Source organism: Diplotaxodon limnothrissa, linkage group LG2, assembly GCF_057381915.1.
Source record: "Diplotaxodon limnothrissa isolate DT_005_m linkage group LG2, D_limnothrissa_male_GT1.1, whole genome shotgun sequence".
Classification (NCBI taxonomy): domain Eukaryota; kingdom Metazoa; phylum Chordata; class Actinopteri; order Cichliformes; family Cichlidae; genus Diplotaxodon; species Diplotaxodon limnothrissa.
In genome coordinates, this window is record NC_140597.1 from 8,051,344 (window position 1) to 8,067,688 (window position 16,345).

A 16,345-nucleotide genomic window follows, 5' to 3' on the forward strand; every position below is an offset into this window, starting at 1 on the left:
GGAGAGTGTTATGTAGTCCAAAGAAGTGTGTTGAGAAGTGAGTCCAGTGTTGAAGAGGGCAGCATGGTGTTCAGGATTGCTTGGAGGCAAAAACTGTTGCACAATCTCGCTTACTTGCTCCTGATGCTGCAGAGTTGTCTTCCAAATGGTAGAGGAGTAGACAGTTGGTGGGAGGGGTGATGCGGTTCAGCCTTGATACTGGTGGCTTTACAAATGCAGCATGAGTTGTAAATGTCCTGTAGTCTGGGTAGAGAGGTGCTAATGATCCGCTCAGCGATCGGCACAGTCCTCTGGAGGGCTCTGGGGTCTGATGCGTGGCAGTTTCCATACCAGACTGTGATACAGCTGGTTACGACGCTTTCTAAGGTGCCTCTGTAAAAGGTGTTAAGGATGGGTTTGGGGAGGCGCACGTTCTTTATTAGTTGTCTCAGGAAGTGTATGCACTGCTGAGGTTGTTACTGGTCCAGGACAGGTCCTCTGTCATGTGAACAAGAGGAATCTGTGCCTTTCACTCTTTCTACTGTGGTGGCATCTGCTAACTTGAAAATGTGGTTTGTGTTGGAGCTGGAGGTGTAGTCGTGGGTCAGTAGCGGACTCGGCACACATCCCCGAGGGGGGTCACCTGTGCTCAGTGTGATGATGCTGGATCTTTGATTTTCCAACCTGTACTGTCTGGGGTCTTTCAGTGAGGAGGTCCTGAATCCAGTTGCAGGTGGAGGTGTTGAGTCCGAGCAGGTCCAGCTCGCTGGTCAGCTGTTGGGGGATGATGGTATTGAATGCTGAGCGGAAATATCATAACATTTAATATCTTTAATAGTGTCAAAGTAATAGTACTTTGTTTTACAGTGGCTTTTATGTCTCTTCTTATTAGATATCTCAGCAGGGCTGGACCCTCTCAGATAAAAACAGGTTTTTTTTGTCCATTTTACATAGATGTTCAGATAGGAACACTGCATGTGCTCTGCTCACCACTGGGTTTGGCACTCACAATAACTCCAGCAAATCGAAGCTATGTGGACTGTTCACTTACACCCCTGATATGGTTACTTGGATGGGAACGGTTTTGCTTCCCAATCTTTCTGATGCTGGCATTCTAAATGGGGCACACTGGTGAAAGTTCCAGTAAATGACAGTGGTCTAGCTGTCACGTCCTCTATCAAAGCCTTGTATGTCTGTCATTTTGCATGGCATTCATCACATTGTTATGTCACTGTTATTTTGTTAGAAAATAAAATATCATAAATATCAGAGAATCAGAATACTTTATTAATCCCTCAGGAAATTACATGGTCACAGTTGCTCAAAGACACCAAGAACAGTAACCAACTAATCTAAATTAATAATACAATATATCAAAGTTATAAAATAAAACAAAACAGATCTAATAGATACAAATAGCTCTAATTATAAATATCCCAGTATATCACACAAAATAGATAAATAGTTGCATTATATAAATAGAATAAATATTTAAAAAATTTGAGAACTTCTTACAGTGTTTTTGAATTGTTTGAGACTACATCACATTTTAGTGCAGCACATTTTTAAATAATAAGGATAAAGTACAAGTACAGGACATTTGTAGAATAAATAGTTGCATTATATAAATAGAATAAATATTACAGTTTTTAGGAACCTCTTACAGTGTCTTTGAATTGTTTGAGACTACATCACATTTTAGTGCAGAGCATTTTTTAAATAATAAAGATAAAGCACATCTACAGGAACTCTGTAGGTTCTGTGCTCATTTGGAGTTGATGCGGGCAATGATGGTTTTAAGTTCTTCTAGAAAGTCTGCAAAGTTAAGAGATCTCTCTTCTTGCGTCTTACAGTCTGAAGAATTATTCTGTATGTGAGGAGAGAAGCACAGATTAACATTGTTTTTAAGTTACTTAAATCTAATAACGTAAGTTGATAAGTCAAAACTTTTAATACTTACATGTGGTAAGGTAGTATTGGCATGGTCCAAAGTGTTGAGGGTCATGTTTAATTCCCATATCCCACTGGTGGCATGCTCTCTCGCAAGCTCCAGTTTTTTCATGATGGTGCTTACAGCTTCACCAAGGCAGGGATCCTGATGAAGACAGAGCAGTTGTTAGGATCGTGGATAGCTGGATATAAGCTCTTGTCATTTACCAGTCCTAGTGTAACTGAAAATCCATCACAGATTAATATTGCTCAAGAATCAAATTTTAATTTTAGCCATTTCAAGACAAGCGTCTACCCCCAATAGCTGCCTATAGGTCTGAGAATAAAGGGTGAAAATGAGAGGACAGTCTTCCAGACGAAGAATGATTTCTCAAGGTCTTAAGCAAAAGACGTGTTGCTACAGTTCATAAAAGCTGCATTAACATGAATTAAAAAAAAAAAAAAAAAAAGAACCAAAGCTGAAATGATCCCTTACCGACACATCTTTGGGAAACTTGAAAGTCATATTTCCCTACAAAAAAGGAAAAAAAGAGAATATTACTTTGAAAGTCATTAATATTAAAAAAACAGCATTTTGTCCTGGTTCCCTTTTGCACATAGCTTATGTAACAAACACTTTCCAATTTTAACTTACCTCAAATTTGACATTCTTACGTAGTCCTCCAAAGTTGATCTCGTCCATGATATTGGAGGTGGGTGCTGCTTGAAAACACCCAATGAGAAAAAGCATCCAGAGTGCAGTTCTAAAGTAGTGCTCCATAATAGACTTGTAAAAAGCTGGATCGACGTTTGCTGTGAAGATGTGCAATGTCGCTTTACCAGTGGCTTGTGATGACATCCCTCTACTGCTGGTTAATTTATGCTGCTTAAAGTGAGTGGGTAGGTTCAGGTAACTTTTCCTATTAATCATGCTGCTTTTTTTCCCCTGTCAGCTGCATGGTAAAAACCCAGAGTTGGGGCTAGGTGGGCACAGAGTTATGGTAGTTTTTCAATAGTTTATTCGTCTTTCTTATTTGGTCATTATCATAGTTAACAGTTTATATATATATATATATATATATATATATATATTCCCCTTTCTCACGTCAGCAGTGTTTAGTTTACTAGCGCTGTACAGACTTGGTAAAAGAAAAAAAAATGAGTTCAAAGTGAATGATGTTGGGGTTTGGTTTCCTCCCTTCAGAGAATTTAGGTGGCCTTTTTTTCTTTTCTTTTTTTTTAAAAATCATCACTATGAAGAGCCACAACCTTTAAGACTGCACATTTACAACATTTATAACTTTTAACACTGGGTTTCATCTTTTAGCCAGAGCAGCTGTTCCTTTTTAAACTGTTGAACATATTTAAATTTTAAAAAACAGTTATACACATGCGGTGCAGAATGACTCTGAGCACTAAAAAGCTGCACTCATGTTTGAACAGTTACATCCTTTGATGACAAAGGTCTTCATCTAAAAGGATCTGATGCTCTGATATCAACATGCAAAATTAAAATATAAAAGAGAGAAAGATTGGTATATTGAGGTTGTATCGGGTAAGGAAAGAACTTTGATTTTTACATCAAAATTCATAAAGCCAGATGAATGGTTGACACCTACACGTACGCTCACCTACTGTTGGGGATTCCCCTTAGGAATCCCAGACAACAGAGGTTGTCGACACCCTCTGCTTAGTGTGTCATGGCATATTACTGTTGCTCACTCTATAACACTTTTTTAGTTAGGTTTCAGTTTTGAGAGATCTTCAGGAATTAGACAAAAACGGTGAATGGGACAAGATTTTGATGTGCTTGAAGAGGGTGGGGAAATTTTCTATCCATAAAATTAATAGCATTTTGGGGCATCCCTGCAGTTTCCATGAGTTGAAGTACATTTTGCTCATTTTCATTTGCTTTTCTGTTCTCACACACACATACTCACTCACTCACTCACTCACTCAATCTCTCTCTCTCTCTCACACACACACACACACACACACACACACACACACACACACACACACACACACACACACACACACTTTTTTTTAAATACTTTTTACTAAAACCTTAGTTGGTAAATGACTGCTTTAATATGGAGAGTGTAGTTGCATGCATTGCTAACTGTGATTTTGACCCATGATTGCAAAATGAATTTGAACCTGGTACTAACAATGTAGTATATAGTAATACTTTATTATTTACTTCGATGCATATTATATTTTTAAAGTGGACACTTTCCAGTCCAATAACAGCTTTCTCTGATTTAAATCTTCTTTTTTGTGACTTTAACAGTTTTAGCCATATATCTTGAAGATTTTTAAGGCATGATTTTTAACCAATATTGCCCACATGATTTCCGGACTTCTTAGACGTTTTTTGGGGTTTTTTTTATTGTTAGTGTTGTTAGAAGATAAGGGGTACAGAAAATAAAGTACACACAAATCACAATTACTGTGTGCATCTGTCCCACTAGGATTCTGCATTGCCCTGTAATGCATCTTATCCGTATTAGGAAACATCTTCTTGCGCTTTTCTAATAATTATTATGCATTTCTTTACCTGAATATACGATATAGAATAGGATCATTTTTACGAATAAGTGACATTTTGCACAGATTGCTGCTTCCTGTTAGCAAAAAAAAAACTGTCACTATTAGTCACTTTAAATATTTTTAATGTCATTTAGTTGTAACAAAACTTGGATCAAATGTACCTCTGGTGCCTTTTTGCAAGAGTCCATGTTTCACTTCCCGTGACACTGTGGGATAAAGTTGTTAAAATTGCATACTGACCGAAGTTGCACAATATCTCACCACACAGAAAGAATGAAAAGGAAATAAAAAATTTTGGTTTCCGTGATTGTATTGATGTCACTGGAGACATTTGTTTAAGTTGTTACCACAGGCCACCGCAGCATAGAGTCAGATAGTGGCTTTGCTGACTTTTCCCTGATTTGAGTCAGGTATCTGTTACAAATTTGACATTAGTCCATTGTTTTTACTATATGTTGCCCACAAGCTTGCGTCACTAAAGGGGACGAAGCATTGTTGTGGTTCTCCCCCACGCCACCACCTGTCCAAAAAGGGATTTTTTTTTTTCTTTTCCCTTACACTATCATGAAGGGTTTTTTTTACTCCTGTAAAAGGTTTACAGGGTATTGTCACCCTGATGGGAGGGTGGGGTGGACATCCAAGTTTGTGAATGTCATAACTTGAGAATGAGGCAAGGTATGATTTTCAAATTTACACCATAGGTGCATCTACTAAAAATTAGACAAGTATAAATCTCTGTGAATTTGAATTTTTTTTTTTTTTTTTAATTCTTTTTTTTTGAATTTTTAAATTTTTTTTCTGAAAATCTTTTGAATGTGATAAGTCGAGAACAAGGCTACGTAAGATCATCAAATTGATACCCTATGTGCATCTCGTAGGACATTGAGGGGTAGCACTGGTGTTTGCGAGTATATTTTCATTTTCAGCTCTGCAAAATTTCCGATATATTTCAGGCAACACCTTAATGCTCTGCTTCTTTGCCTTTTCAATAAAATTTGTTGCAGAAATAATTGAGACACACATTTACATGGAAGTGTTTATTTTCTGTATTTCTCAGTGTCTTATTAGCTGGGTATTTAGAGGATAAAACATACACTATCTCACTAAAGTGAGTACAGTACACGCCTCCCTTTTTTTGTAAATATTTCATTACATCGTTTCATGAGACAACATTGAAGATATGACACTTTAAAACATGTCATTTAATCAGTGTACAGCTTGTATAAGAGTATAAATTTGCTTTCCCCTCAAAATAACTTAACACAAAGCCATTAATGTCTGAACCACTGGCAACTAAAGTGAGTACACCCTAAAAGAAAATGTCCAAATTGTGCCCAGTTAGCCATTTTTCTTCCCAGTTGTCATGTGACTCGTTAGTGTTACAAGGTCTCAGGTGTGAATCGGGAGTAGTTACGTTAAATTTGATGTTATCGCTCACACTCTGGTCATACTGGTCACTAGAAGTTCAACATGGCAAGGAGCTCTCTGGGGATCTGAAAAAAAGAATTATCGCTATACATAAAGATGGCCTAGGCTAGAGCTTCCCAAAGTGTGGGGCCCGTCCCCTGGGGGGTGGGGGGGTGGGGGGGCGCAGTATGAAAAGGAAAAAAAAAAAGACCGCTTGGACACTGCTACCATAATGGACAGGTTTTTGGCGAGGCGCCCACACAAACGCAAAGCAGGAGATGAAGCATAGCTGAATATGTTTCCAAACCAACTTCATTCTAAGCCAAAGACTAGAAAATATGGTGAACAAATCTTCCCTTTGGCTTCACCTGGACAAGTGCCAAGGTAGGTCTCCCCTGCAGAATTGGTTTTCCCTTTGTTGGGAGCAGCGCTGGGCTCTATCCCACATTCTTGATTTTTAGTTCACAAACTCTTGTTGTAATGACTAACTACTCCTGTCATTTCGGAGATGTTAGCTGTTTATACTGTAAAGTTACAGTGGGACACAAATAACATCAAGCCGTTCCTGCCACGATTTGTTCACGTGGTTCAAATCAAACAGTATCCCACAGCTGTTTATGTTTTTGAACCCATTTTGCACATAGAGGCATTTTTTGAAAAATGCATTGATAGCAATGTTGAATATTGTTACACAGGAAAAAAACAACTACACGTAAAATAATTACACCGTGACGCCTCTGCCTTTCTAAATGGAGGGACAGTAACTGCGTGTGTGTATGTAAGCGTGTAAAACCTGAAGATAGTAAGATTAACAGTATTTTGTCTCTATCTGCCATTCTGCAATTCATCTCATGTAAACATCTCATGCGTGACGTGAAAAAGGCACATACCTTTGACGTTGCGTGACGAACTCTGTATTCCTCGTCCACACGTAAACGCAAAAAAGGAGTTTTAAACAATCTCCTTTTTCGGTGATTTGAAACACCGTTTACATGTGGACGAAAGGTCCAAACACATAGAAACCACTGCGTTTTCAAAAACACCTGTGTAGGTGTGGACGTAGCGTAAAAGAGTTAGTAGTGTATTTTATTACCACATGTAATTTATTGCAGTTTACTTGTATTTGCTTAATTGTTTACTAAATGTTTGAGGTGTGAAATAAACCGCAATGGAGTTTGAAAACAAAATATAGGTGTGTGTGGTTGGAAGATGTGTTTGCGCGCAGGGGGGCACGAACATTTTTCTTGTATTAAAAAAAAAAAAAAAAGGGGGGGGGGGGGGCAGCAAAAAAAGTTTGGGAACCACTGGCCTAGGCTATAAGACTATTGCCAACACCCTGAAAATGAGCTGCAGCACAGTGGCCAATACCATATAGTGGTTTAACAGGACAGGTTTCACACAGAAACGAACCTCACCATGGTCGACCAAAGAAGTTGATTGCACATGCTCAGCGTCATCTCCATGCATGAGTGCTACTAGCATTGCTGGAGCGATGGGTCAGCCTGGCAGCACCCTGATTACGTCGCACACTGCATCAAATTGGTCTGCGTGGCTGTCGCCCCATCTTCTGAAGATGGTGCACAAGAAAGCCTGCAAACAGTTTGCTGAAGACAAGCAGACTAAGGACAGAGATTACTGGAACCACGTACTGTGGTCTGATGAGACCACGATAAACTTATTTGGTTCAGATGGTGTCAAGCGTATGTGGCAGCAACCAGGTGAGGACTACAAAGACAGATGTGTCTTGCCTACAGTCAAGCATGGTGGTGAGAGTGTCATGGTTTGGGGCTGCATCAGTACTGCCTGCACTGGGGAACTACAGTTTATTGAGGGAACCATGAATGCCAACATTTACTGTGATATACTGAAGCAGAGATTCCTTCCCTTCAGAAACTGGGCCACAGGACAGTATTCCAACAATAACAACCCCAAACGCACCTCCAAGATGACCACTGCCTTGTTAAAGAAACTGAGGGTAAAGGTGCTGGACTGGCCGAGCATGTCTCCAGACCTAAATCCTATTTAGCATCTGTGGGGCATCCTCAAACTGAAAGTGGAGGAGCGCAAGGTCTCTAACATCTTCCATCAGCTCCGTGATGTCGTCATCAAGGAGTGGAAGAGGATTCCAGTGGAACTCCATGCCCAAGAGAGTTGAGGCATTGCTGGAAAATAATGGTGGCCACCAGAATATTGACAGTTTGGGCACAATTTGGACATTTTCAATTAGTTGTGTACTCACTTTGCCAGCAGTTTAGACATTCATTGTTGTGTACTGAATTATTTTGAGGGGACAGCTAAATTATGTTATACAGGTTGTACACTGATTACTTTACATTGTATCTAAGTGTTATGCCTTAAGCAGATATAAAATATTTTTAAAAATGTGAGGGGTGCACTCACTTTTGTGAGATACTGTAATTGTTACCATTTTTTCATTAGTGAGAACAGTCATTATGTTTGGGCGTTTCTTGAGCTTCATAGGCATCAGTAATCTCAAGGTGACGGGTTCAGAGAACTGAAACTTGAAAAGAATGTGTTGCGTATGGAACATTTTCTTTTAGCATGGACCTGTAATCAATGAATCTGTGATTATCTTAGTGATATGCACTAAGTGTCAGAAATTAAACCAAAATTATTCCCCGAAAGTGATGACAAAAGTTCCAGCTAGCTTACACCAAGACCCTCAATGTGAGGGTTGGGTATTAAACCTAAGTAGTTATTATGAACAACGTGAACTACATAGGTAATCATTTCATTGAGGGGAAAGGTATGAATTTTGCATTTTGGTCAACCGTCATTTGTACAATCATACCATTAAACAACTTAAATGCTTTCTTTCATTGGTGTATTAATGAGAAGTTAGCATTGAATACCAAATATGCCTATTTGAGAAAAAAACTAAGCTTGTGCACTTGTCAAAAAGACTTTGAGCCTCTGTCTTGTGAAATCTACATTTTAGTAGATAAAGTGTTGCAATATGCATATTGCAACACTTTATGAGCTTTTGATATGCATCTATTTTTGTTATTCTGTGAAACATGTAGAGCTAAAATGTGGAGAACACATGTTAATGGAGAAAGTACTTGGGAACGCATGAAGAATCTGGTCTCGTGTCTTGGTTAGGGATGGGTATCGTTTAGGTTTTATCCGATACCAGTACCAAACTGGTACTTTTGAAATGGTGCCGGTGCTTAAACGGTGCTCGAACCAGTGCTTAAAGAATGGAGAACACAAAATTGGTCCAAAAACCTCTCATGTTCAGCTGGGGGTTTTTTTGTAAAAAGATAACAATGTTAGCCTTTCTGCAGCTATAGGGGATTTATGGCATCACTCTTGGCTGGAAGCAGTGCTTAAACAATGGAAAAAAACACAAACTTTATCCAAAAACCTCTCATGTTTAACTGTTTTTCACTTTTTCTTTGGTCATTTTAACCTTTTTGGCCAGGGTGAAGGGAGTAGCTGCCATCAAACAAGAAGACAGCCTCATTTAACTACGACGGTGTTTGCTAGTTCACCTTACATGCATTAATTTAAGAACGTGGTTAGCGTACTCAACGTAAATTACACACGAACAACATTAAGCTACTCAGGCAGAGAAGAACGGCTGCTGCTGCATCATCATCCGTCATCATTTCTGCTACACTGGCAGGGCTAGGGGCCAGGACTCTACTCTTCGGGTTTTGGGGGATGTTGCTAACTCCGGGTCCGATAACAGGCAACCCACCCGCAGTAGATGTGCACGGTGTGAGGTCTTGCAGCAAGCTATCAAATACGGCGCATTTCTCGGCTTTTAACAAAATGCTATACGTCGCCAGGTGTTTCAACAGATTCTAGGAGTTACCTCCTTTGCACAGTATCACCTTAAAGCACTTGTTGCAGGCTGCTGAGTTTGCATCTTTTGCTGTGAAGTACAGCCAGAATTTAACCGCTTCGCCTTGGGCATTTTTAATCTGTAGCTCTGCTCTAAAAGAACGTACGTACCTGGGCCCGCCTACTATGCTTGCAAAGGTAAAATGATTGGCTAGAATCCAAAGTGTATGACATCTCAGGAAAAAAAGCACCGAAATAAAGCACCGAAATGTGCGCTGCTTTTCGGTCTGGTTACTACCATTTATGTCAGAACCGGTGCCATAATGGCAACGGATACCGGTACCCATCCCTAGTCTTGACAAAGACAGAAAAGTCTTGATTCACAATTTTAAAAAGTTTAAACAGTAATCTCCAAGTTTACAGAAAAAGAGCGGCTGTGGTTCCAAGCCTCAAGCAAACCTTTTCTAATACTTAGAAAACAGAAGTTTGTTTTCATGTTCTAGATGTAAAATAATTTATATTTTTGTTGCCGTATAATTTACTTTTAAAACATTTATATTTTAGTTTGCAAGTGTGGCCACATGCGGTTCAGGTTGTGTGTCTGCTCAGCCATCTGTTTGTCCACTGTTGTAAGGAAATAATTAATTAATCATTTAGCATTTCCTAAATCTGAAGGAGACATGAGCCATTGTAAGCCTTTTGCATTTCACAAATTCATATTGTACTTTTTTTTTTTTTTTTTTTTTTTACAGACACAGTAGGAAAAACCCTCAACCTGTTGTGCACTTTCCCACATCAAGACACTCACAATAGAGATGGTCTCATAAAAGCATTCACCAGGCACACACCATGTTTTTTTTTTAATGTATGCATATGTTTTCTGCAGTACAGCTGCTTGGGTTGTTTGCAGTCTGCACAATGTGGTTTCAGCTGTTTAAAAAAAGGCAATTCCCTATTGCAGTGCAAAAGTTTGCTTTAGCTTGGCAACGCTGGGGTGTTTTCTTAAAAGATCAAAGCGAAACCAGTTTGGTGCTGAATCAGTATCCTCCAGGCTTTCTTGAACAGTGAACTTAGCCAACCTTTATTACAGATTACCTGTTTTAATGATGGCAGGTAAAGTGCACAATGTGGTTTCAAAAATAGTTCTTATTGATTGCTGATTTTTATGTATCAGCAAAATGTGCACCATAAAACCACCCAGTGAACAGCTGTGTATATAATGGTTATATGTATAATCAAAATGGTAACATTCAGAAGTTCAAATAATATCTGTCAAAGTGCATAAGCCCACTTTATGGTCTGTTTTTAAAAAAATTTGTGAGGAAAAACAAGATTTTTGGCACGTTAAAAAAAAAAAAAAAAATCACAACTGCTATGTAGTTTTATCTGCATAGCAGTTGCTTCGTGGTGCTTAATGTTATCTGTCATCTGGTAAACCTCAACAATCAGATAATCCCCTATCCACATACATTTGCAGCACTGGGAAGGAAAATCTTTCTTCCAACAGGAAGAGATCTTTGGGAGAACTGGGCTCATAGAGGGACATCCATCTACCATGACTGGTTGGAGGATGAGGGGAAAGAGAAACAAAAAAACACCACAGACTATGAGAGGGATCGAAAGTAAAAGTCAGACGACATCTGGTAATGGCATTTAAATGCTTCAGGAATTATGTGGTTAGAGATAAAAGTTAGGAGCTCAGTAATTCAGGAAAGGCTCAGAGTAGAGCTGCTACTCCTCTGCACCGAACAGCCAGTTGAGGAGGTTTGGGCATCTGGATAGGGAGGCCTGGCTGGCCTGGCCTCTGCTTATATTGCTGCCATTTGACCTAGATGATTCATGGATGGATGGTGCGGCTTTTTTGTTTTTGTTTTTTTTGTTTACACCTCTAAATCCATCCATCTATTCCAACAGTCTTTCTTCTTCCACTCAATCTCACCATATCCCTAGCATCCGCCTCTATGACAGCAACCCTCATGTCCTCCTTCAGGATATCCATAAACCTTGTTTGTGGTTTCTCTCTTTTCCTCCTGCCTGGCAGCTCTGTCTTCGACATGCTTTGTCCAGTATGTCCACTACCCTCTGCACATGTCCAAACCATCTAAGCTTTGGCTCTGTATCTTTCTCTCCAAGCCTCTTAACCTGACTTGTCCTTTTTGATATACTAATTTCTAATCTTGTCTGTTTGGTCCTAATAAAACTCTTAACATCTTCAGGTCCACCAGTTCCAGCTCGGCCTCTGGTCTTTTTGTTGGTGCCACCATCTCTGAACCGTACATCATAGCAGGTCTCCCTACCATCTTTTAGACCTTCCCTTTCACTCTTCTGCTATCCTTCTGTCACAAATCTGCCAATGTTCATCTACACCAAATCCACCCTGCTTGAACTCTCTTCCTCACCTCTCTTTGCAGACTCATCTACACACAACTCATCTACCTTCTTTGCAGCTTGCTATGCTGATCTCTCTCATTCTGTCCACCTCTCCAGGCTCTCTTCCGTCTGCTCACTACTCTCATTACAGATTCCAGTGATGTGTGCAAAAACATCATAGTCCATGGAGACTCAGACTGCAAAGGAGTGGATCCATGATGTAATCCCACTACCACCTTGAACCCACCTGTCACTCCTGCTGCACATCTCAATACTGTCACACACTCATACTCTTGCATACTTCTCTGCCACTCCTGGCTTCTTCATGTGGTATCACAGTTCCACTCGTGGTACCTTATCATTTACTTTGTCTAAAACAACAAAGGAACAGTGCAACAGGTATAGCATATCACCCTTGTTCTTGAAAGTCGGTACCAGTAAATTTCTTCTTTATTTCTTAGGCATCTTCTCACTCTACCAGATTCTGTTAAACCATCTTGTTCAAAAGACCACTGCCCTCTCTCCTAGACATCTCCATATTTCTACAGGTATGTCAGCTCGAACGACCATCTTTCCAATCTTCATCATCGTCATAGTTCACTAACTGTCCTCCATCTGTTTACTCTCTCATTTCTTCATTCATCACCTCCTCAAAGTATTCGCTCCATTTTCTCATCATGCTCCCCTCTTGTTAGTGAGGAAGACTTACTGCACAAGTAGACTTCTATATAAGTCAGTTTCTTCCTTCCTTAAATCCTTTCCTCCTTCCCCACAGGAGACAAGAGATAATTATTTTAGTAGTTTTTTGTTGATTTGATTCTTTTTCCAAATACTTCCCCTATGACTGAGCACACTGAAAACTCCATGTTTCAGTGTGGGTTGTAGCAGTTAATATTTAACTACTTTCCTACTTGCCCAATTTGCATGTATATGTCAGCGGAGGTTTTGACTGGAATCGTGGATTAAGTGAGTAAGCCTCATTTTAATATGAATGTTCTAAATACATACATAGTAGGTATACTGTTAGCTGTGATCATGGATACTTGCTACATTAGTCTTCAGTGTTGGGAAAACAATATCAATACTGCATCAGTACTTTATAAACCTTCTCAGACTTTGCACTCTGTATTGCTAATAGCATAGCGAAATAATTACAGTAAATGTGACAGATATAATCTCCCCAGAAGCACATGGGGTGTGCACCATGTTAAAAGATTAAAAGAGAACAAATCGTGTAACACTTAAAAAGTCTGCCTTTATGGTCACCACACCTGGATAACTTGAGCATGCTTTGTAGTACAGCTCTTATATGATCCCAATATGACTGTGAACACTAGATCTTTTCTCTTGGTGGTCAGTCTCCTTACCGGGTCTGGTGTGGCGCTGTTTGTTTTTTATGAAAGGAAAAATCCCTCCATTTGTCACTCATCTAGAGTATCACAATTGGTGTTGTACCCAGAAAGGGAAATTTCACCATCTTTGAAACATAAAATTGATTCCATTTGTGGGAGTTGCTGATCTGACCTTTTACACAAAACATATTTTTCTTCTTTGCCTGGAAAGACACTTATAGGCGATGTTGGCACCTGTCGTAAGCTTTGTTTACGGTTCAGAAAACCCCAATTTTTTTTATCCAAGAAAGCATTTATTATCAGTATATTTTAAAGTATGCTGATCATATTGAATGAATAAGAATAAAGCGCAATTCAGTAGTTATGACTCATCTTGAGTGGTTCTGTTTTTTGTTTTTCTTGTTTTTGTTTTTGTGCTTGACCAAAGCTTTTTCTAGTGGTTGAACCCACAGGGTCTGCAGGACTTTTTTTCACAGGTGTGAAGTTCATCTTGGTTAAAACAGATGAGTGAGTGAGTTTGTTTTGCTGAAATCCCCCTTTATCATCTGGGAAGTCCATGTTTGTAGCGGGGACACCTGTTTTAAAAAAAACATGTTCACTTATGTCATTGTGAGAGTTTTTAGTGGCCTGCCAGGTTGCTGCATGATCTTTGAAGTCTGTGGTATTCTTCTCATATATGTTTTCACACATGGTTTTACCACATTTGCAAACTCTGTAAATCCACCTGTTCATAACATTCAAAAACATTGGTGAAAAATTCAGAAAGAACAAGGTTACTCGCATGTATTACTTGGATTTTACTTGTAAAAATTCACCCTTTTTAAAGCTGCGTAAGTTTGATGTTATGTTAAACACTATATGAGCATAAATCTGTACATTTATGATATTCTCTAAAAGATTTCATTAGGTTTGAACAGCAAACACTGGATTTTTATGTGTTCATGTCTTTTTGAAAGTCTTAATACACTTTAATATATATTTAACACTTGCCAATATACTGCCCTCTGGTGGTGGGTAGGTTCTTCATCTTTGCTCCTCAAGAATTACAATCCTACCCTACCATTAGTACAGGGGTGTCGAACTCCAGGCCTCAATGCCTGGTGTCCTGCAGATTTTAGGATCTCATCCTGGGTCAACACACCTGAATCAAATGATTAGTTCATTAACAGGCTTCTGGACAACTTCAAGACATGTTGAGGAGGCAATTCAGCCCTTTAAATCAGCTGTGTTGGATCAAAGCACATCTAAAGCCTGCAGAACACCAGCCCTCAAAGCCTGGACTTCGACACCTGTGTTTTTGTATATCCTAGTCGGAACTGCTATTTCAGCGACCTATTAATGGTAAAAGGCTGTTTCATTTCATAACTTAACATTAAAGTTTTAATGGGAACGACTGATTCTCCATCCAAGCAATATTTGATTACACATGCCATAAGACAATTATTAGACAATTATTCCTTAGAATCAGTGCTGGTATTTTTGATTATAGTAATATCTGGTTATTTTTTACTATAGTTTTACGGTTACTGGTTACAGTGGTTAGCACTGTTGCCTTACGGCAAGAGGGTCATTGGTTTAGGTCCACAATCTTGCCTGGTTTACTTATCACACTTTGATGACTTCACATGTAACATACTTTTACATATACATTTACAGTTACACAACAACAAAGAGATTGCCCCTTTATTTCAGAGGTTCAAGAAAATTGGAAAAATTAGATAACTGAAAATAAAATGTTCATTTCTAACACTTGGTTGAAAACACTTTGCTCACTCAATGACAGCCTGAAGTAATGAACTCATGGACATCACCAGATGCTGTTTTGTTTTTTCTTTTTTAATGCTCTCTTCTTCTTTTTTTCTTTTTAAGCAAGCTTCACTCTAGCCTTTCTATTCTTGAGGCTTATGAGTGGCTTGCACCTTGAAGTGAACCCTCTGTATTTACATTCATGTAGCCTTCTCTTTATGAGGATATCGATACTCATACCTCCTGGAGAGGGTTGTTTGCTTGGTTGGCTGTTGTGAAGGGGTTTCTCCTCACCATGGAAATTATTCTGTGATCATCCACCACTGTTGTCTTCCATAGACTTTCAGGTCTTTTTCCGTTGGTGCGTTCACCGATGCTTTCTTTCTTTCTCAGAATTTACCAAACGGTAGATTTTGCCACTCCCAGTATTGTAGCAATTTCTCAGATAGCTTTTTGTCTTTTTTCACAGCTTAAGGATGACTTGTTTCACCTGCACAGAGAGCTCCTTTGACCACATGTTGTCTTTTTACAGCAAAATCTTCCAAATACGCCTCAAATCAACTCCAGGCTTTATATCTGCTTAATTAATAATGACATAACAAAAAAATTGCCCCCACCTGCCCATGAAATAGCCTTTGCGTCAACTCTACATTTATTTTTGGACATTTTAAAAAGGGGATGGCTACATATTAAGGATCTGGAACTCCTAAACCCTTCATCCAATTTGAATGTGGATACCCTGAAACAAAAGCTGAGAGTCTACAGAGTATGTCCATGTCCATTATGTAACTATAATTGGAATATGTTTCAGTAAACAGGTAAAAATAACTGAACTTGTGTCAGTGTCCAAATAGATATGGCCCTAACTGTATCTTCAGCAAACATTAGTCACATCTATAACCCAGTTTTGAGATCCCTTCCCAGACACCTTAATGCCCACTCACACCTCTGCCATTTGACCTCAAGGAAATCACATGATAGGGTGGGGCCAGGTTTCACAATGAGCTCAACCGAAATCCTGGCTGATTGTGACCCACACCTGTTTTCACACCTTGGCTCATGTGATTAGGTACAGGATCATCAGGGGGTCCTTTTGTCCCTCTGTTGGGGGGAAACTCCCACTGGGTTTAAATCTGGGACTCTCCACCATGTGACCTTAGAACTGAAGAAGCTTCTCGGATGAGAGGTGAAACATCTTC